The following is a 22,891-nucleotide window of genomic DNA, read 5'->3' as shown; positions in this document are numbered from 1 at the left end:
TATCGTGTGGCAGACAAGTCAAGGAAATTTCAATTACGAAAAGATCCTGAACCGAACGAGAATTGAACCCATGCACCTTTAGCACGGCTTTGCGGACTCTAATCACTCGGCTAAGCAAGGCCCTTTATGTTATAATTATTGGTACTTTAAATGAACTTATTATTTGGACAAGTAACTGTATAAGTTTTTGCCATAGTACCAGTATTTATCACATCGGATTTCACACCAATTAAAACAAAAATTGGCATAGACCGTCAATTGTTATTTCAAATCGCTATGAAGGAATTTGGATACTCCAATTTTTGTTTAGAGAATAATAGAAAAAAAAATCGATTTCAAGATCTGAAAACAAATATATGATCATTAATCGGGGCTATCCATTAATTACGTAAGACAATTTTTTGAGTTGTTCAACCCTCCTGCTACATTGGTAAGATTTTTTGTCTGAAAAATAAACACAATGTTTCTAAATTGACGCTTATATTGAGCTGTTCGGTAATCCAATCCGCATGGTTATTAAATTAATTAACTCATTACGCGTGGTAAAGATGGACAAATTATGAAAAAAAATCCACGTGCTCAGCTGGGATCCCAGCCGAGCACGTGGATTTTTTCTTAATATCACCCATAATTTGTCCATCTTTACCACGCGTAATGAGTTAATTAATTTACAATGTTCCTAGTTGTCGATTGGTCTTTACATGCGTTAAAGGGGTTTGTAGTGTTAGAAAAGTACAATGATGTATACACTTATTTAATTTCATATACCTCAGCAAAAATAATTGCCGTGATTCCATCAGCGCACAGGGCAAAGATCTACTTAGGCCCTTCTGTGATTAATTATAGTATTGTGGGTTGTGGTGAGGTTCAGCCGAATTTGTAATCTTTTTACTGAACTACGTTGATTCATGTGGTGTGTAAGAAAACTTAAGGCTTCGAAAAAGATAAGAAGACCTTCGGCGTACTAAAAGTATCGATTAATATTTGAGAAAACTAAGAGGAATGCGGGTTTATGCTACTTTACCGCATATGACAACATTTTGAATGCCCTGGTTTTCTGCAATGCTCTCGAAAAGCTTTTCGCTCAAATAATTTGCATAGCTTCATACGTTTCAAGGTGCTGATTGAACCAAAAATATTGTATATATCAGGGCAATTCAAAATTCAAAAAAGTGTGGAAAAATAGTGTTCCGTGAAATTTTAATCTTTTTCGGTGGTGATTTAAAGGTGGTCCAAAGACAAAGTAGGTTTATATGGAAAATACTATGGAAAAAAATTAAAATATGTTCCAAACACATTTTTCGCATAACCTGTGATTTCGCCCTAAAAGCCATTGGTAAACGAGTGTGCAGCTCCTTGTTTCTAAGCAAATTAATGGACCAGGATAAAAACTATCACTACTAGGAGATAGAGGGGTATCTTCTCTTCACCGTAGCATTGTTGAATAACGTGTAAATCCATTCGTTTGCTCGGTAACAACAAGCTACACACTAACCGATGGCTTTTAGGGCGAGATCACAAATTATGCGAGATTTGTACTGTAATGGTAGTACCAAATTATCACCTCATAGTGAAGACTCATTTTTCAAACCTAAATAAAGAAAGTAAGTTGAAGAGAGCAATTCATTCCTACGGATGGGAGAGAATATATTCATGAGTTTATTTCCTATTATTAAGCTCCATATGAGATAGAGCCTTACATACTTATGAAAAATCTCTAGCAAAATGAGTTCAAAAATATTTGTTTCTTCAGCAACTTTCTTGGTGATGGTTTAACGAATGAGTTTTCTCCATGAGAAAAGTGTGTACTTACATTACTGTACTACGTGTTGGCAACATTTTGCAAAATTTCTCCATCGTAATTTTCATACATGTATTGCTTTTGACATTTTTGGTATCAAATGTTTAGAACGCTCTTATATCCCTTTCATTTGATCGTTTCCTGTTCTTCCTAGTGTGTTACTGAAAATAATTCTGGCTCCTTCTTAAACTGCATCACTTTTCAGTGAAACGGGTCATTCGGGAGAAAAGGGAGATTTAGATTTTAAATTTGGTTTAGGTTCTTTATAACATCATAATCTGCAAAATGGCTACTAAGAATCAAAGATCTTAATTCAGGGTTATTCTAAACCAGGCCTGCCAAATCTTTTTGAACCACGGCCCAATTTAGTGAAAAAATATCCCGCGTCGGGTCAATTTTAATGTTTTTGCAATATCGAACGTTACTCTTGATTATTGAATTTCTATTGAATTGAGATGAAGATAATTGCTACTGCTCAGGATTTTGCAGAATTCAACCATGGATTCTACGTAAATCTTGCAAGGAATTTTTGACTTGGGTGCTGTTAGAATAATGCTCATGATTTCGATAGAATCATTCTTAGAATTTGGTCAGAAATCTGCTTTTATTTTCTGTACGGAGCTATTTGAATATCCTGCCTAGAGTACTGTGAGAATGCTGTTCTTCATTTTGTGAAAACTCTTCATTCAAAAAGTGTTCATCTTAGACTTTTAGAATGATATCCAGAATTTTATAAGAATCTTGCATAAAATTCTGTAAGAAATCCAACTAGGATAAAGTGATTTTTTCAAACAATTGTACAGTACAATCACCAAAGTTTTCCGAGAAACCTGTTTATATATAAATCACTCTCAGGCTTGTTTGAAATTCATGCCAAATTTCTCAAAGAATCCAAACTATGATTCAGTGAGATTGTTATGGGCCTTTTTGAAGCAACTTTTGTTCAGGCTGGATAGAATTTTAAATTTGTCTATCAAATAGTGAACAAAATAAGGACGTCCTGATAAAATTAAACGTATTATTCACAACAATTCTCAAAATTAACCTCAGATCGATCAAAAAAATGCTCAAGTAGCTACACATCAACATATTTTCACAATTTCAAATTTACTGATTCTGAATTATAAACCATGAGGTATTATTTTTAAATCGTAAAACAATAATACCAAACTGAGATAAAATCTTCAAATTAACTCAAAAGTAAAATAAATCTGCCTTTGTATGTTTTAACATAATGTTGGTAGTTCATTCAACGGGCCAAATATTAGAAAAAAATCTCAAAACTTCCATTAGCTTCCATTTATTAAGACATTTTTCTCCTTACTTTATTGAACCTATGTCTGCTGAACTGCTAGACTTAGAATATGAATAGTCTTCCGTGACAGGAATGTGAACTAGAAAAAACGGGAATCGATCAGAAGAAAGAGACATATCTCGCGCTTAGTATCATACAGGCGTATCTGCATTGACCGATTTCTCTTCGTCAATTTCCTTTTTTGATTATAACACAACATTAAATCGATGTCTCTAACATTTTATGATGCAGCGTAACAAAGGACGATATATACTGCCCAATGACTCAAAAATGGCAGATGAAAAAAGTTTTCTGACATAGCAATAAGCTAAAGAGAAAATTGATGAAAAAAATCGATCACTGCAATTACGCCTTTTTTGATACTTAACACTAGATAAGAAAAACACCAAGTTACCCTCAAAATCTTCAATTAATTAAAGAAGGGTACATATCAGATAACAGGTTCATTCACTAGTTCGTTTTGCACCTTGAAATGTGTGAAGTTATGAGAATTATGAATGCAAAAAACTTTTAAGGGGCTGTCCATTTACCACGTGTTCACTTTTTTTTAATTTTCAAAACCCCCATCGTGGTTATTTGTCCATACAAAAAAAAAATAAAAGGTGTATGGACCGTGGTCATTGGCCAGACCACCCCTCCCCCCATAAATGTCCACGTGGTTTATGGACGATCCCTAAGGGGAAATAGACTATTCGGAGAAACCTGATATTCAATGAAGTTGCTTTCAGAGAACTGGCATTTAGGGACACAGCATTCAAGGAAACAATATTGGATGGAAGTTTCAGACCTAGATATGTTACTTGATGAGCTCCTGGAGCAAACAGTCGTTCAAAATTTCCAGTTATATATTGTCCAAGTACGCCCAATAGATAACATAAGTTCAGTTTCACTATTTCGGAATAAAAAAAATGACTGTGCTACTTTTCTCCAAATGTCTTTTCTCCGAATGTCATTAACCGGAATACCAGTTCCACGAATGACCCGTTTGCCCGAAAGCCATTTCTCTGAATGACCCGTTTCCCCGAAACGTGATGCAGTTTAAAAAGTTTCAAGAATTGTTTTTGGAGGCAGGATGCTGAGCTAGAAAGTACGATAAGCAATCAAAAGAAGGAGATATTTGATCATTCTGGACTAAACACATATTGCCATATATGCAGAGGACCGCCAATCAACTAAAAGAGGGTGCATATCCGATGATCGGCTCGTTCCCCACTTTTAAATACAAAAAGTTATGTCAATTATGGGTGCTAAAATTGTTCGGGGAATTGGGCTATTCGGGTAACTGGTATTCGGGAAATTGACGTTCGTGCAAACGATGTTCAGGGAACCAACAATCGGGGAAAAGTAGCACAAAAATATATATCGTGCTACTGTAGTTATGTCAAAATAATTGAAGTTTGGTCATATTCAGGCGTTTGTTAGAAAAAGGGTCGTAGGTAACATGATCGTTTTCTCTTCGTCGATTCTCTCTTCTGTGAATAAAGGTGAAAAGAAGCAAATTTTTCAGCGCTTGTTCACATCAGGACGCCTTGGCAGGGATCCAATCTTGCATCCAGAGGTGAAAAAGTGCCAACTTGCATCTTGTCATCTTTATTCATAGAGGAGATGATCGACGAAGAGAAATCGATCATGTGACTTACGACCTTATTTCAGAACACACTTGAATTATGCTATTCGAAAACGACCCTTTTAAAACAAGTCTTGTCTTGAGGACGGGCCTGGTGTAGTGGTTAGAACACACGGCTCCACGCCGAGGATCTGGGATCGAATCCCATTCGCGAGATAGTTAATGACACAAAAGGTTACCCAACAAACTTTTTTTTGCTGAATAAGCGTTGGATGAATCACTCTTGAACTTATTTCAGTTTAGTAAATTGTTGTTCCGTTCCTTATGTTACTTTTGAATTGTGACGAAGGGAAGTAAAGCCGTTGATTCCGAGATAAACTAGCCTAAAAACACTCGTTAATAAAGATAGAAAAAAAGTCTTGACTTGGGATTTTGATGGTTATGTGTGTAAATGATGGACTTTTTGAACAACACGTTCACAGTTTGAGACAACCCACGAAATCATATAAAAACCTCATACTGCATACCCTTACCCCAAACAACGCTTACAGAACGATCGATCAATCAGTCCGGTGATCGAGAAGCCGAGAAGAGAAAACAAGACGCTCAATTGGTATTCATGCACCTTCGTTTTGCAGCTTGTTTTCCTCTCTATACCTTAACGTTCTTCCCTTCTTCTTCTTATTGACCCGTAGCGTGTGTTGCCTTTAGACCCCCGGACCGTGAAGCCCACGCCAGAGGCCGGGAAGGCAACAAGCAGGCATGCATGGCTTGAAAATTGAAGCATGTTTATGAGTCTTTTTTCAATTTTACGATTTCCATCCATTCTTCTCCGATTGATTTACGGAATAAGAAGATGAAGAAGAAATACAAGACGTTGTTGTTGACCATTTCGTATTCCAACGGAGTGAGTGAGATGTGTTTTGAAATACGGTTGTCATTGTTAAGAGAAATGTCCCTCATTTGTTATCAGTCGAAGGACAGCGATTAAGCAGCGATTCCTTCTCACTTTTCTTCCTTGGTTGGTTTGACTTTATTAACGAGATTTTTAGCCCTGGGCTAGTTTATCTCGGGACCAACGGCTTTACTTCCCTTCCGAAGGAAGTCGTCACTATAACTTTTTACGTCATAAGTGACTATGTCGGGGATGGGATTCGATCCCAGGTCCTCGGCGTGAGAGGCGAGTGTTCTAACCACTACACCAGGTCCGTCCCCACTTTTCTTCCTTGAATTGTTTCTCTCCCGGACCGTTTTATTGCCCGGAGGAGTGACACTTGGCGGGATTAAATTTCAAGAATTCCACGAATGCGCGTTATTGACGGGATCGTTTGTCACCAACGGCGGAATGAGCGACAGCTAAATGGGCGAAAAGCGAAGAGGCGTCGAAGTTGATTGGCGCGCGCGTGATTAAATGGCAGACCCATAAAAATCAGCGAGCAGAAGACAAAACGACAAAAAACAACGGCAACCACATTGTCGAATTTAACTGCCCCCCGTGTGTGCGACTTTGTTGTTTGATGAATTCGTTAGCCCAGCAATGGCACTGCGATGGATGGCGCCCGACGAAAACAACGAATATTTCCGGTTGATTTGAATATGTAATACTTTTTCACGCTCGGGTAAAACTGCTAACGAGCAAGGCAAACATATCTCGTCACCAACGGCATCATCGTCAGGGCGCACTATGGGTCAGGAGCGCCAAATTAGAGAACAAAGCTCAAGCTCTTTCATATTTAACAAAAACTACACTTAAAGTAATAGTAAAGAAAATTTAATATACATGGAAGAGTAGTGTTCGAAATGATTAAGATGAAAAGAATTGTGTAAAAAAAAATGGTTTGTGAGTTTGTAATCAAAAATATACTTATCGTATTTTTCATCTAAATTCGCTTATATTTCATACCACGAAATACATAGTCAAGACGGGGTGCACTTTGGAATTTTGTGTATTTTAGGTATTTCGGAAATCAAAATAATTTTATTTTTGGTTTAAACCTTGATTCTAACACGCATATAAGGAAAGTTTTTTGTGACTTTTTGAACTTTTTTGTATTTCTGAAAAATGTTTCAAAACTTTTTATATAACCTACAAATGCCTTGAGTTAATTTAACGTGTAATATAAAATATTGTACCTTTTATATTCTTCTACTTCAAGAAAAAGTGAAAAAAGATAGGGATGTTTAAACATAAAACTAAGATCCTTAAAATACATACCAAAACTAGCAAAATTCTATTTGGATTTTGAAAGATTAGTACGAAATTTTGAGTTATGCCCTTTTCAATTTTTCAGCTTGATTTTTCCTTAATACCATTATATCTCACAAATTGTTGAGAATTTCTCAATGCAACGTTTGGTCGAAATGTGCTTCACACTAAAAGGCCTAACTTCTGTGAACATTTCGTAGCGTATTCTAGTAGTGTTCTGGTACAAAATTGGAAGTTCTTTATATTTTTTGGTCATGATTCAAATAGGGGACGATCCAAATATGACGTTTATCATTTTTCGGGATTGCTAGATCCCTCCCTGACGCGCTTTTTCCAATAATCCCCTCTTTCCCCTCTGGACGTCATTTTTGGATGCCCCTAGCATATGGTCTTATTCAATACATGCAGGTTTGCTGAACAATCTCATAGCCTACAAATGATTCTTCTTCTTGTGTTAGTCATATTAACGATTCAGTACTTGTGCGTGAAAAAATGAGGGTTAACGAATTTTGTATCCAATTTATGCATTTCAATCCAATGAGTTTGATAATGAGTTATATCATGCAATGTTACAACGGCTCCCCCCCATTCTAATATAATAAGAGCTATATCAGAAGATGATAAACAGACTCTCACGATGTTTTATGGATCATGATTGTTACAGAGAACGATGAGTGAGAGATATACTCATTTTTTTTCGTAAATCAACCCCTAATAGAATGTAAAGAAGTTGACACCTATCCAACCCTGAATCATATTGAAAGTCACATGTCAATCTTCCAATATCAGGTTAGGCATAGCATGAATGTTCTAAGACTTCTTTACAAATTTAGGACAATTCTCCTGCGACTGGTACATACATTAGTCATAAATGGCTCATATTAAACATTAAAGATAAAAGTAAATATTAAATTCTTATTTTATCGTTGTGTAATAATTTTCGTCGCAAATATGATGTAAAATTTTAACTTTAAACGTACCAAGACTAGCCGGATTCAACTGAAAATGGGTCTAACAATTGATAGAACCGATTTGAATAATGGACGCATGACAAATAAAAAATAACGGGAGTCAAACTACGATCTAGCGATTAAGAGCCAAGACTATTACTTCTCGGTCATCTCACTACATTGAAGAAGGATTGATAAATTTGAAGCAATTTGTGTGTTGTTATTCGAGAAGGGTTGTTGGCAATTACAATTAAGACGCTCATTTACATTTGAAGCATAATATTGTAGAAAATTGGATGTGACCGTGTTTAAGTATTGGTACATAGCTGCAATTTACATCGGCCGATTTTATTATTATTTGCCGTGTTTAGACTGGATGCAAAATTCGTTAAGCTTTATTTTGTCGTGCGACCCTTAATCACCACGCTGTTGCTGTGTGGTTTTCCCAAAGGTTTTTCCATTTCTTCTGAAGGTTGCATTGAGGAATGCCCAATAGTTCATGAGATTCAGCCGTATGAAATAAAAAAAAATAAACTGGAAAAATAAAAAGAGCGTAATTCCAAATTTCGAACTAATCCTTCAAAACCCAAACAAAGCTTTGTTAGTATGGGTGTGTACTTTAAAGAACTGTAGTCAGAATGTTTTTTACATTTTGTGTGTTGCACTATGTTATGATGTTAGGGCTCATGAGAAAAAAAATCGAAATGTTCATCAAATAAGCGGCCCCTTTTTCGGCGTTATGAAATTTGTGCATGGACGCTATGTATTTTGATTTCTTTTTTTTGTCTAGTTCTCATGTTTGACAACAGAAAACATCCAATGTAGCAAAAAACAGGATTTGAGGCCTTTAATTTCTGAAATTAAAGATTTTATAAATTGTTTTATCAATCATTCCTAAATACTTTCACTATTTACCGAGATTTTAAATTCATGAAGTTTATTTAGACATTCGCAAAATCATAGAGGAATTTTGATCCTTAACGTAATACTGAATTTTTAGAATTTCATCACCCAAAAAGCAGTGTCTGATAAATTGTTAATTAGTTGAAGGGAAATGGATTACTAACAAAATAAACAAAATGATTTCCAGAAAATATTTAATTTATTGTTTGTGATTTGGGGTCAACATGATTACCGTTACTTCGGCACCTCTATACAATTATACCCCGAGATGCCAAACCACGTTTTAGATAATCCATTTCCAAAATATTTTTCGTCTTTTCGAAACATTTGAGAAATTGAAAATTCATGAAAAAATTTAAAATATTTGTTCAAAACAAAATTTAGACAAAAATGGGAAATATTAAGAAGTAAAAAATTCGCCAAAAATGTGGGAGAATTGTACAAGCTATAAAATACAATAAAAAGCATAAGAACGTATCAAAAATCGAATAAAATTAAAATTCAAAAATATTTTAGAGTTAAAGTTCTGTTTTCTCTCTCTTTGAATAGTAGAATTAAAATCAAGATGACATTATTTAAAAAAAAAATATGTGGGATTCAGTTTTTGGCAACACGTTCGAACTTTTCAGTTGTTGAGAACGGAGCCGTGCCGAAATAAGATCCCATTTTTCTATTTTATTTTTCGATAAATGATTTTGAGAATATAATTAGAATGTTGTAAAATCATCTCTAAGGTACCAAAATGTTGATCAGACATAGGAACAGTCTACTAAGAAACCGATTTCCATAGGATAGGAGAATGCTATGAATCTATAGACCCGTAATATTATTTGTGATAGACGTTCCTCATTTTTTATCATTATATTTAAATGGCGAAATACATTGCGCCGAAACGTCGAAAAATAGAAAATTTTCACTGAAAATGGTTTTGAATTCCTTTAGAAGTTGAGCATGATATAAGGCAAACATACGAATTGAACGGCAATAGATTACCTGCTTGGCTCATGCCCACAGTTGATCGGCAGAAGTTTTCTCGTTTAATTTTGTATGGGGAATGGCATAAAACTTCAAATATCTCGTAAATGAAAGCTATAATCGATAAAATATTTGTTAGGCGCGAAAGCCATTATCGTTATGCACAACCAGCACCAAATATTTACTAGAAATATGTTCCGAATTTCGAGAAATAATTCGTTAGATGCATTTCGCCATGCAAATGTTTCCCGCGTTATCTTTTAGCGATTTTTCGTGCATAGACACTAGCGCATGTGCGTAGCTATGTGGTGAGTAGCGAATCAGGTCATGCACGTAACCCAACATCTTTGCAAGAGGTCGCTAGCAATTTTGAAAATATCTCCGATTTTGCGCTTGATTTGATTATTTTATTGCGGTATGCTTTTTCACATACGCAATAAAGCAGAATACACGATAATATTTACAAACAATGAAGATTTTAATGGTATTCAAAAAAGTTACCAACGGATCCATTTTGTTGTTAAAATAGGGGCATGCCAAAAATGGAGCATGTCAAAAACGGAATTCCACTGTATGTGAAAGGGTTAAATCTTAATTGTTTACGATTCCCGGTTAATTATCGATTTTCCCGATTGGGTGGCAACCCTCGGTACATTGTAAAACCGATGATAAAATCTTAAATTCACATTACTCTATAGAGCACTGCATATGACGAGCCTAACTCCACTTATGTGACAGCTGCTGGTCCTGTTGTTTACGTTTCGGACTTAGTCGATTTTTCCATCATTTTTTCATCTTCGCATTTCTATCACCAGCACGCTGATGGTGACGATTTTCCACGGTAGGAAGATAGAATAATACGATCCGTGGGTATCTGCAGTGGATTTGACCTCTCCTCGCAGCAAACTTTCACGAAATTAAGAATGATTCGAAAAAAGTACTAAGTCCAAACTGTAAACAACAGGACCAGTACCTGTCAAAATTGATGCGTGACGTCACAGTGCAGTGGAGTATATAGAATATGTCAAATAAAAAGAGCCGGACCCTACTCTTGGCATTTCAGATTCACTTCAGCAGTCCACAATATGCAGATAGTGCTTCTTATTGCAAAGTTTCAGACAATTCAGACGAGAAAAAAAAACTCCATGCCAAAGATTATTATGAAAGTGCCCAAGTACCTCTGCACCCTAGTAAGTTCTTTCTCCAAAATCGTATATGCAAAAAATATTCTTGACATATTTTTTTTCTTGAAACTTCATTTCATTTAATCCATTAAATCAAAGAGAGTGCAATGTATATATAATAAATCAAATACAATTGTCAGTAGTCATAATACATGTTCCAAATAAAAAGAAATAATCAACGAAAATTTTCATAAATTTTAGTTCTCTGGCCCATGGTGCATGACGGCTGGGGACTACAGTGTGCAAACATGCATTGATTTTGCAGCTTGAATGCATTTTCATGGTTGTTTTTTTTTACGAAATCTGTTGATACACGACAAAGAGATTCTGACAACACTAGAATTTTGCGCTAACATTGAGTTCTTGATTCCGATAGTAGCCATTTGGTTGTCCCAAATTCGCACGACATGACGAAGCGTTTGTCTCACAACGATACGCAAGGAAAAAAGTACTTTTCCACAGCTATTTAAAGCTCAATTTGCGTATTCCTTCGACCCAGTCAAGCACCTCAAAACGAGCCAGTCATCCCGGTCATCTCTCGTTCATTCCTTGCTCCAGCTGCGCCGCTCGTTGCACCAGCTTAACAAGGGAGGCTGCTGTAACTTTGTCCCGGCCGCGGCAGACAGGTTCAACGCTCAACCGCTTCCAGCCAGATTCGAAGCACTGCAAACTATTATTCACCTTCCAGCATCCGACAGCGGCCTGCGTGCGATCGTGTCGATCAAAAGAGAGAGTCGGGACGGCGGAAGGTGGCGAAGCGGGACGACCACCTCGCGCTGCTGTCGAACAGGCGAACGAAGTGTGAAGAGGAATCGCGAGAATCCGCGCGCAGCCAACGAGCCGAGCTGCCATCGGCGAACCGGGGGCCGTCCGTCAAGTTAGCGAAACGAGGTGGTGATGAGTGGCGTGTAATTATTATTTTCATTTGCTCTTGTTGTTTGCAAATAAAGCAAATAACCCGAAAGATAAAGGCGCAAATGATGTATTTATATTGTTGGTGGTGGAAATTATCCATGTGCGCGCTCGCGCTCTGAGCCGGAGTAACAAGCGGGAGGTGTAACGGGTTGGTGGGTAGTTTTTGAGAGAGCATTGAATTCGTAGCGCAGAGCGCGATTTTTTTTGTCTGAATGCGATGAGCAAACTTCGATTCTCGGAGATTGGTGGCGATGCTGCCGTTGCAGTTGTTGTTGTGTGCGATGTAGACAGACGTTTTTGTGCTATTTTGTATGGTTCATTATTTGGTGATTTGGGTTTCTTTTGGGGCCATAGGCGTCCGTTGTTCCATAACTGAACGGTTATTTTTTGTGATTTGGCCGTGCGCGCGCGTTCAAGTGGGTGGAAAATAAACCATTATTGTGAGTGAGGTCGAATTCTACGAGTTTGGTATCAAAGTTCAAACTTAATTGTTGGCGCGCTTAATTTTGTGATTTATTCGTGTTCGAAAGGGAATAGTTCATGTTCGGAATGATTCTGATTTCTTGTCATATAAAAATGATTATAAGCAACTGAAGGTTTGCTCTTTCGGCTACAGAATTTCAAATTATCAATCAACCAAGATTATCTATGCAATGTTGTATACCTAATTTCAATTTTGCCTCTCCGAAACGTCTGGTAACATGTAAGCATTTTATTTAGATTTCTTATATGAACAATCGCAACAAATGGTTGATGCAATGTTCAAAGCCGCAACTATATCTGAAGCAGTACAAGTAGACAAGAAATTTACTAATAAACTTGTATTTGAATGGTATAGAAGACGAGTTGTTCAAATTTCTAACAAATAATAACTTACATATAGCTGTTTTTACTGAAATCTATTTAAAACATGATTGCTATCGTCATTCATAGGCGTATAAAACTTTTTGTCATGTTTGTTAGGCTTTGTATGTCTTAGTTGACACACAACTTGGTGAATGTACTTTCATGTTTGCCTATTAACTTTTCCAATGCACTAGACAGCAAGTTCATCTGATCCAAACTAATTTTTGGAAATTGCCTCGCAGGAAGTCTAAATTCTCTATCATTGGAGTAGTGACTATGATTTTCCATTGATTATAACTTAGGAAAAACGTCGATCTAATGGAATCCAAATGCCATTAAGGTGTCCAAAGTAAAAAAAATATTCAAACTAAGAAATTCGACTATTTAAAAAAAATTGTCAGAATCGTTGAAATGTACAATATTTTAGACTCTTACGCTGTTTTAATAAGATTACTTTACAATTTCTTAACCGATTCATTGAGTTCTTCCAATGAATGTTATGACCTTTTGTAGATTTTAGGTGCAACAGTTGGAATTAATTCATCCGCTAATAGCACCATAATTCATTTCCAGGACGTTGTTACCGAAAATTGTTCCCAGGTTTTCCACAGCAATTTAAATTTTATAAATAAATTAGCCTCCCAAATTAAGACTTTAAAATTGCAAAATTATCAGGCCGACCATTCCATCCAGCTACCTCATTCTGCTCAACATCGCTAGATAATCAATTTCCTCTCATACCAGCCACTTCCATTCCATACAACCGCCAGATGATTGCCAAGGAAAACAAATCACTTCCGCCTGGACCGAACCGAACACAACCCAAAAAAAAGCAAAAACTAAATAGGCAAACAAAAGTTATTAAATTAAATTGACTCAAAAGTTTACGTTTTTCGCTACGAAAATCACCTCTGGCGCGTCCGAACCGTCCTTTCTGGCTGCCCTCGTCGACGTTACACCCAATGCCCAATCATCCGTAATTTCCAAACTACTGCTGCGCTGTGCTGCCGCTGCCTCGTTCGTTCTCTTGTGGTCTTGGGGGCTAATTTGCATATTTAGCTAAATTACCTCTCCAAATACACCAATTGGACCGGGTTCGGCTGGGGCCGCTCAAATTGGAGCGAACTTCTTCGAATGGTGAGGAGAGCGATGCGATGTTGGGGAAGCATGACCATCAACAGTAACAGTACATAGGGTTGGAAGCTTGTGAATTGTGTAAGCTTTGAGCTGATTGTAAAAAGAGTTTTCGATTGACGACTTCGTACTGGACTCGGTGGACTCGGTTGTACCATAAGATTGTTGGTACATTTCTTCTAAAAACCCTCTTTTTCCTTATTGTACTGTTGTCCTCAACCGCGAGAGCTTAGGTTCTTTTGAATTACATAGTTTGAAGGAAAATACCAATTTTAATATAGTAGAACAATAGTAAGCCGCCAAGATCATCCAGAACACACCAAGCAATTGTGTCAGAAATATACTACGATGAAAAGATGATAAACAAACTCACTAATGGGAAGTTTGAAAAGATTTCGCCAGACAATCGCAAATAACAGAACTCTGACAAAGGCTTCACAAAAATCCCGGATTAACATCAGAGATTTACTGTAGAATATAGGTTTTTAAATCCAATGGTTACCGCAAGCAGGCTCGCTTTATGGTAGGGATCAGGCGATTTTACGTTTGTCTTGGGTCGCTTATATCCAGCTTTTGAAGAGCGCTAATGGCCGCCACAAGCTAGGTCTTTTTCTGGTAGGGATCAATTGATCTGACATTTGACTTGGGTCGTTTGACAGCAATTCGATAAGCTTGACCATCAAACTTATCGATCAGCTGCCAAATCACTTAAATCCAATGTCAGTTCGATTGATCCCTACCAGAAAGCAAGCTTGCTTGTGCGGCCATCCGCGTTCGTAAAAAGCTTGATAGTAACGTTGCTCGAGTATTTTCTGAAGCAAATTCTGGAGAAAATTCTCAAGATATTCTTTGAAAAATCACTGGAAGAATATCCGGGAGAATTGGCGAAGAAATCTATAGAAGAATTTCTGGATAGATCCCTGTAGGATTCTCTGAAAGTATTCCAGATGAAATCTCTGGAGAAACCACCAGGAAAGCTTCTCTAAAGCTCTTCCTCGAGAAATTTGAGATGAAATTTTTGAGGAATTAGTTGAAAAGTCTCGTTAGGGATGGTACACAAATTATATCACGCTAATTTTTGACTTTTTCGACCCCCCCCCCCCTTGTCACGCTTTTTGTATGAGTCTTCCAAAATTTTTGTAAGGCTTGTCAAGCCTAGGATCTAGGAGCGTGACATAATTTGTGTATGACACCTTACTGTCTCTGAAGGCAAGCATGATCAAGAGACTTGAGATACCATGTTGGTTAAAAATTAAAGACTTTAGACCTTCATCAAAAATAGAGACTTTTTAGTGACTTCCATTAAAATTCCATTAAGGGACCAAGTGTCTAAAAAGAGACCTGCTACCAGGCTTGATAATACTCTTCAACATCATCATAGTTCGGTGACATACTCTACAGCAGCGTGGTGCCTTTGCCTTTGCGAGGGAGCGAAAAAAAGCTAAGCAAAGGGGCAACAAAAAATGAGCGAGGAAGATGCAGCACAAAAGACAACAGTGAAATTCTATCAAAAAAGAGTGCTCTCACAACTCCCCGAGAACTGCCTTGTTCGGGCAGGACACTCTAGAGTTCTTTTGAAGCGTGAGGTAAGGGGAGCATCGCAACAAGAGAGAGAGAGAGAGAGAGAGAGAGAGAGAGAGAGAGAGAGAGAGAGAGAGAGAGAGAGAGAGAGAGAGAGAGAGAGAGAGAGTGAGTACCGGTAAAAATCCTCGCCTTTTTTTGGATGTATAAACTCGAATCGCTTGAGGACCTGTGTTGAAAAAACTGAGTTCAGTGTTTACTCCTCAGAATAGTGTCAAAATCGACTCATCTTTGCATCGGAGTTTCTATCCAGCCTACCTGCTACCAGCCCTAAAATACATAAATTGATTGTTTTGACATTTTAAATTGAAAGTTGTTTGAATTCCAGATTACTTTCCCAAAATCAGTTTCCCAGTTTTTCAAATTTTGAATTATTTTAAATATTTGATCAGTTATGGATTTACATATCTTCATGCAGGATGAAGATATGTAAATCCATAACTGATCAAATATTACTTAAAAAATCAATTATATCTTGGGAAGTCGTCAAAAATTTCATAACCGAAAAGATCCTTATTGAATAGCTCTAAGAGCGTTTCGTTAGCGGCACAGCAGAAATTTTTTGAGGGTTTTTGATGCGGAAACTCTTTGTCAAGTTAATATGCTTTGAATTACTTCCTTAAAATTTCCCTGATTTTTATTGAAATTCCTTGAGAATTCCAGGTTTAATAAAATTTCCTTATAATTCCAGGTTTTCGTGTTTTATCAGGTAGTAGACACCTTGAGTTGGTTTTAGTGGTAAAACACGCTTCTTGCTAGTCTCAAACCGTATCAACTCACTGCAGGTCTGTAATTTAAATCTTGTTCCATCCCCTACCTTAGAGAATTCATCATACAAGTATCCAGAAAAATCCGCATAGAAGTGTCTACAAGTTGTCACAAAAATTTTCAATGATGAACTCTAAAGTCATTTATGACGTTAAGGTAAAGGCGATAACTTTGTTCGGAAGGGAAGTGCAACCGTTGGTCGTGGGATGAACCAGTCCAATGCTAAAAATTTCGTGAACACGGATTATAAATGTCTCCACAGAGGTCACCTTAAAATGAGGTGCAAGAAAGCGCGTAAGAAATGGAGCCTTTATTCAAATTTGGAGTGAAACAATAGAAGTGTTAAAATGTGCCACTGTAAAATATTTTGCTATGGTTCGTGAAAAGCTAACTCGGAGACACTCAAGGATTTTGCAAGAAATACACCAAAGAAATCTCAACATCGCCTAGGAACTCGTTAAAAAACTTACTAGTTACGGAAAAAATGTCAAGAATCCACCTTAAATTCGTCAAAATAATTTCCAGAAATTCATCGGAGATCGTCCTTACAATCCACCAAACATTTTTTATGAGTTTTTTCTAGGAATTATATTGCCAGAAATGTTTCGAGATGTTTGGAGGGAGCCTAAGAAGAGTTAAACATTCCACATAAAGTAAGCTAAAATCGTATAAATGGGTCGAAAACTCGTCGATGTGTCGAAAATTGGTGTTTTTCCCCTAATCAACGGAGGGAAATTTAACCAAAAAACCATCAAAGCCATAAAAACATTTTCTCTAGCTTTAATTTGAGATCTTTACGACCAATGGTACTTCTGATGATTTCCAATATTTAAAATCTAAACTATTATGAGAAAAACGCGGAAAAATCGCTGCAAAACGAAGCTTCTCCCGCCCGTCTTCAGGCACATTTCGACTAAGTTTCGTAATCTTTTACTATGAACAGTAGGGCGATTCAAAATTTAAAAAAAATGTTTGGAAATCCAACCTCTCTTACTATCCTTACCATAAAAATAGTGTTCTGTGAAATTTTCAGCTTTTTCGGTAATGATTTAAAGGAGGCCCAAAGACAATATAGGTTATATGGAAATTACTATGGAGAAATTTTGAAAAAAAGGTTCCAAACACGTTAGTACTGTAATGTAAGTACAAACTTATCATCCTATAGTGAAAAATCAAAATTTAAACCTTATTGAAGGAAGTTGCTTAATAAATAAATCCATTTGAGCTAATTTTATTTGGGATTTTTGCAGCTGTTTGCAGGGCTATAATCCCATATGAAGCTAAATAACAGCAAACAAACTCATAAATATCCCTTCTCATATTCGCCGGATTGAATTGCTCTCTTCCACAAATTTCTTTATTATAGTTTGAAGAATGAGTTTTCACTATGGGATGATAAGTTGGTGCTTACAATCCAGAACAAACGTGTTTGGAACATTTTTCAAAATTTCACTGTAGTAATTTCCATATAAACCTATATGGTCTTTGGGCCACCTTCAAATCACGACCGAAAAAGCTTACACAGAACACTATTTTTATGGTAAGAATGGTAAGGGAGATATGGGAGATTGGATTTTCAAACATGTTTATATTTTGAATCGCCCTAATAAACAGTTTAAGCTTATTTCCCTTTACGTGTTGGTGTTGTATGTTTTCAAGAGTTGGTCTGAAATCTTCTGCTGCGGCTGATAGGAGCATCGGTCTGCAATGATTGTTCCACCCTTGTAAAAAGTCCTTGGGTAATTGATCAATAAGTCTTACCAGATTATTGCAGGAATTTGTTTAGCAGATATGGACCTGGAGATGTTGTCAGAAGCATCTTTGGGTAAATTTTTGTTAGAACTAATATCAAAATCTTTAAAGTATTACTAAGAATTGTTTCTAACTATAGACATATTTTGAGAAATTACTGGAGGTTGCTTTTGTAAAAAAGCTGAAGTTTGGGAGGAATATTTCAGTAATTTATTTAACTTATTCATGAAAGATTCAAGCTTGTAATTATAGAGAACTCCATGGGTGTAATAATCAATAAGAGATAGGTGGAAATTTTTTTTGAAGAAACTTCTATGAAATTCTTGGAATCTTGGGTGCTTTTCACCCACTTCGTAGATTAGTTTGAAGTTTCGAAAATTAGCATAAAGAGTAGATTTTAGTCGGAAAGATATCGCTCCCAACAGAAACTTCCCGAATTTCATGAACATTCCCTTCACCAAACGACCACGACGTTGACAGTTCCGACGAACACGACTGGAGATTCCGATCAATGCCGTACCAATTGCAGCCTCTCGCCTGTCGGATTCAGTTTCCGAAATTAATTAGATTTCTTCGAAAAATTTCCTGAGAACCGAACACTGCTGGTTGACTCGAATTGGCCGGCAATGGCTATCAAATGTCGAGGAAGCGCAGCAGCAGCACGACCTGCACCATCCGATCATCCGTGAACTCGAGAGGATGCTCAAAGCAAATGAGCTAACAGTTTGAGCTCTGCGTCTGCGACTAGCATGCGAAGGAGAGGGGGCTCAAGAGGGGCAGAAAATTGCAACCCATCTTCTTCGGTTTCTTTTTGGCTCGATGCCCACGAGTTCTACTCGCACTACACCATCCAGAGAACAGTCATTCTTCAGAACGCGCAGATGTTCCCGAGGATGGAATCTCGCAACGACTCGGACGAAGACGAAGACGCGCGTTGAGTCGTTGGGGACGGACCGAGGGAGTAAAAACAAACAAAGGAATGAAGAATTGGAGGAAAATTTATGATATCAGCACCCGGCGATCTTCGTTGGGTGGTTCACGCGCGCTGCTGTAGCTGAAGTGGGCGAGGAAAGGGTGAGAGGCGACGACGACACGCAAAAGTCTGAATTCCGTGGAAAGTGAACCTTACCGGCGGTCAGCTCTGCGATTGCTCTGCGCTACACAATGGTACCGTCCAAAGGCCAAAAATCGAAATGTAAATTTCTTGTTCTCAAATTCCCATACGTTTCTGTGGATCAGTAAAACCTCATGTATGTAGAAAAAATATTTTCATACACGTACCCAACAGGGTAGTAAAAATGTTTATAATGGAACAAAATTTCTGCTTTTGAGTTTGAATAAGTTTTAAAACCAAATAAATGTTCATTAGATACCATTTCCTTTTTAAAAAAGAAAGCTTTAGAGACCTTCTATTGAAAAAAAGAAACTTGCATTAGAATAGTGATCAAGCTTCTAAAATGAGACCTGCTACCAGTCCTTCATATATGTAGTCTTCGTGTGAAGACAACCTTACACAATTTGCACAGTGCTGCCAATGAATTTATTCCTCTAATTCTGAAGGTATTGTTCACTAAATATTGCATAAGATGATTTGTGACCGCTTCTTAGATCAAATGGAACCACCGTGCGCTGCACCCAATGCACTATGGTCCAGGAATCAGTTTTACGCGGAAAGATGCATTTTGAGCTTTAGAATGAAACATTAGACAAAAACGGTCTTCTACAAAGTTGTTTGTATTAGTAAGGTCCTTTGTTTGGTGTTATTTAAAATTAGGGTGGACCACATTTTCATAGAAATTGTGTAACTAACTTTCTTATTTGTAGAAATTATACTATACATGCTTCGGCAAAGTTGTAGACCATTCAATTTCAAGCAACTTTGCCAAAAAAAGTTTTTTTATATCTCTTAAATTGACCGATTTAGAGCTATTTTACTACGGTGACATAGGGTGGTCCGAACAAAATTGGTTTTCTGGCTCTAGAGTTTTCAATTCAAATTTCTCATCAAAGTAGTCTATGAAACACTTTTAGAGCTTTGAAAAATGCGTAGTTTGGTGAGTGAAGAAACTCGCTATCTCTTTCCGTTTGGGAGTTATTATTGTTTTTCTCTCAAAAACATGCCTACTTCGATCGTAAATATTTTTGATTGGGGCAAACATAAAAAATATCTTTTGACGGCATTCAAAAGACAAAATAAAATTGTATATTATATCAAGAAATTACAAATGTGTTATTTTTGTAACTCTAATAAAATGCCCTTAAAAACAAATGCTTTTAAGCAGAAAAACTTTAATAACTTTTGAACTAAAAAAGATATCATCAATCTTTTTGCATGAAAATTTGCGTTTTGTTAAGTTCTAAAAGTCGTTCATAGACGACTTTGACGAGAAACTAATATTAAAAACACTAGAATTGAAAAACTGATTTTTGTTGGACCACCCTTTGATGATTAGGAAAAAATGCTCTAGATTGGTCAAATTTTGAGCTACAGAAAAACTTTTTTTGGCAAAGTTGGTCAAAATTCCAAGTTCTACCGCTTTGCCTAAGAGTATATACCAGTATTTTTGCAAATAAAAAAGTTGATTATATGACTTGTGTGAAATTGTGGACCACCCTAGTTTTGAATGACTCAGTATGAAAGCCTACATTTTTATAAACAATTTTGTAGAAGATCATTTTTGTCTAAAATTTTATTTTCATGCTCAAAATGCAAAATAATAAAGAAATACATACTATGAAAATCTTCAAAATAGTTTTAAAGCCCTATCTTTCTTATTTCAGATTTCTCGTCAAAGCGGTCTATGACGACTTTTAGAACTTAACAAAACGCAAATTTTCATGCAAAAATATTGATGATATCTTTTTTAGTTCAAAAGTTATTGAAGTTTTTCTGCTTAAAATCATTTGTTTTTAAGGGCCTTTTATTAGAGTTACAAAAATAACACATTTGTTATTTTTTGATATAATATACAATTTTATTTTGTCTTTTGAATGCCGTCAAAAGATATTTTTTATGTTTGCCCCAATCAAAAATATTTACGATCAAAGTAGGCATGTTTTTGAGAGAAAAACAACAATAACTCCCAAACGGAAAGAGATAACGAGTTTCTTCACTCACCAAACTACGCATTTTTCAAAGTTCTAAAAGTGTTTCATAGACTACTTTGATGAGAAATTTGAATTGAAAACTCTAGAGCCAGAAAACCAATTTTGTTCGGACCACCCTATGTCACCGTAGGAAAATAGCTCTAAATCGGTCAATTTAAGAGATATTAAAAAACTTTTTTTGGCAAAGTTGCTTAAAATTGAATGGTCTACAACTTTGCTGGTGCATGTATAGTATAATTTCTACAAATAAGAAAGTTAGTTACACAATTTCTATGAAAATGTGGTCCACCCTAATTTTAAATAACACCAAACAAAGGACCTTACTAATACAAACAACTTTGTAGAAGACCGTTTTTGTCTAATGTTTCATTCTAAAGCTCAAAATTCATCTTTCCGCGTAAAACTGATTCCTGGACCACTGTGCAATGACGAAGAAGTTTAATACGATGATGATGATGACGGTAATGGAAGCGAGCAGAAAGCTGAGGCAAGCATACGGGACGCGCGAGAGAAGTCAAGTCGTTTGAACCTTCTTCCTTTCCTCGAGGGGCCGAGCAGCAATTTCGCGTGCAGCAGCCTTCCTGAGAGGCAGGGTTTTTGTTTCTCGTCGACGAAGGTGGAACTCGATGATAGGCGATCTTGTTGGGCTAATGAGATGATTTTTCGAACGAACGGTGAACGAGTCGAGTCACAACACTACACACTCCGTAGACGCGCGAAAGGCTTTTCAATCGAACCAACTTATCGCGGTGGATGGCGTGGAAGTGCCCTAGCTTCGTGAGTGTGTTTCCGACTCTAATTAGGTTAGGTTTTCTGTTGTTTTGGGATTATTAATTTGATTTAATTAATTTTTTTTCTCGATTAGGTTCCCGGGCGCAGGAGAGGGCTTGGAGCTAATTGTATGGGTTAAATAGTTGACAAACGGGCGAGACCGATGTCCGAGAAGCGGAACCGGTAGCAGCTGCCATGGGAAGGTGGAACTGTAAAGTTGATAGTTTTCGTTCGGTTGGTTGGCATGAATTAACAATTTAAAACGATGCCAATGAGGGTCGTTTGGAGTGTTTCAACCGGGAGACTTTGGGGTTTAAACTGTAGTTAGTAGAGGAGACTTTTTAATTGTGGATGCATATCTATAATAGTATCATCTACAATTATAATTTGAACTTACCTCTAAGAATATGTTTTATAGATGGGTGTAGATGAAGATGAGAAGAGATGAAGAAGATCTGCCTTATGTACGGCTTAGCTCATTGTTTGATGGCTGGAATCTGAAAACAAACAGAATATTGAAAGTTTTTGTTAACCCTTGTTTTGAAGGAATGATAGGTTTTATTATAGAAGAGAAAAAAAAATAACATAAAACAAAACATTTATTGGAATAAAAAGTCTGACAAATTGCATGTGGGATAATGACATCTCATAGATTTTTTAGGAACCTAAGAAAACGGTAGAGTCTAAGCTTCCATATAGTAGGTATTTAAGAGATACTTTTTCTTCTACGATTTTTTTTATTTATTTTTTTTATCCTCAAGTGTTCGAATTTTTATAAAATTTTGAAAATTTTAAATTTTAATGTGCCGTTTTGATTTATAGGTGATATATTGGCTTTTCAGTCTTGACAAAATTAAAAACTGTTATTTTATATTGTCCAACGTTTCGGTCCGTTTGGGACCTTCCTCAGGGACTCAATTGTTACAGTTTTTTCGTCCAGTGTGGTTCGGTAGAACCTGTAACTGTCTGGTGGATCGATTTTTCCCGCACGACCGCAGCCAGTTTAGGATGCTTTTTCGGTGGGAAAATCGAACTTCAAGCTGCGCACCGGAATTTAGTACCTGATCCAATATCGATCACCATTGTTTGATTTATATTCCGAACAGCTTTATATT

The 22,891-nt window shown here is 36.7% G+C and overlaps 1 protein-coding gene across 1 annotated transcript in view; it reads right to left on the bottom strand.

The window, feature by feature from the left end:
• The window catches only part of LOC5568380 (frizzled-2), a 120,993-nt gene that overhangs the window by 68,761 nt on the left and 29,341 nt on the right, over window positions 1-22,891 (bottom strand). The window contains exon 2 of the mRNA XM_001657980.3: window positions 22,174-22,273. The gene's annotated coding sequence lies outside the window, so the exon portion shown is untranslated. The remainder of the gene's footprint in view (window positions 1-22,173; window positions 22,274-22,891) is intronic.

Source organism: Aedes aegypti, chromosome 3, assembly GCF_002204515.2.
Source record: "Aedes aegypti strain LVP_AGWG chromosome 3, AaegL5.0 Primary Assembly, whole genome shotgun sequence".
Lineage (NCBI taxonomy): Eukaryota > Metazoa > Arthropoda > Insecta > Diptera > Culicidae > Aedes > Aedes aegypti.
Note: the sequence above shows the minus strand (reverse complement) of the source record. Positions and strands in the feature narration are given on the sequence as shown.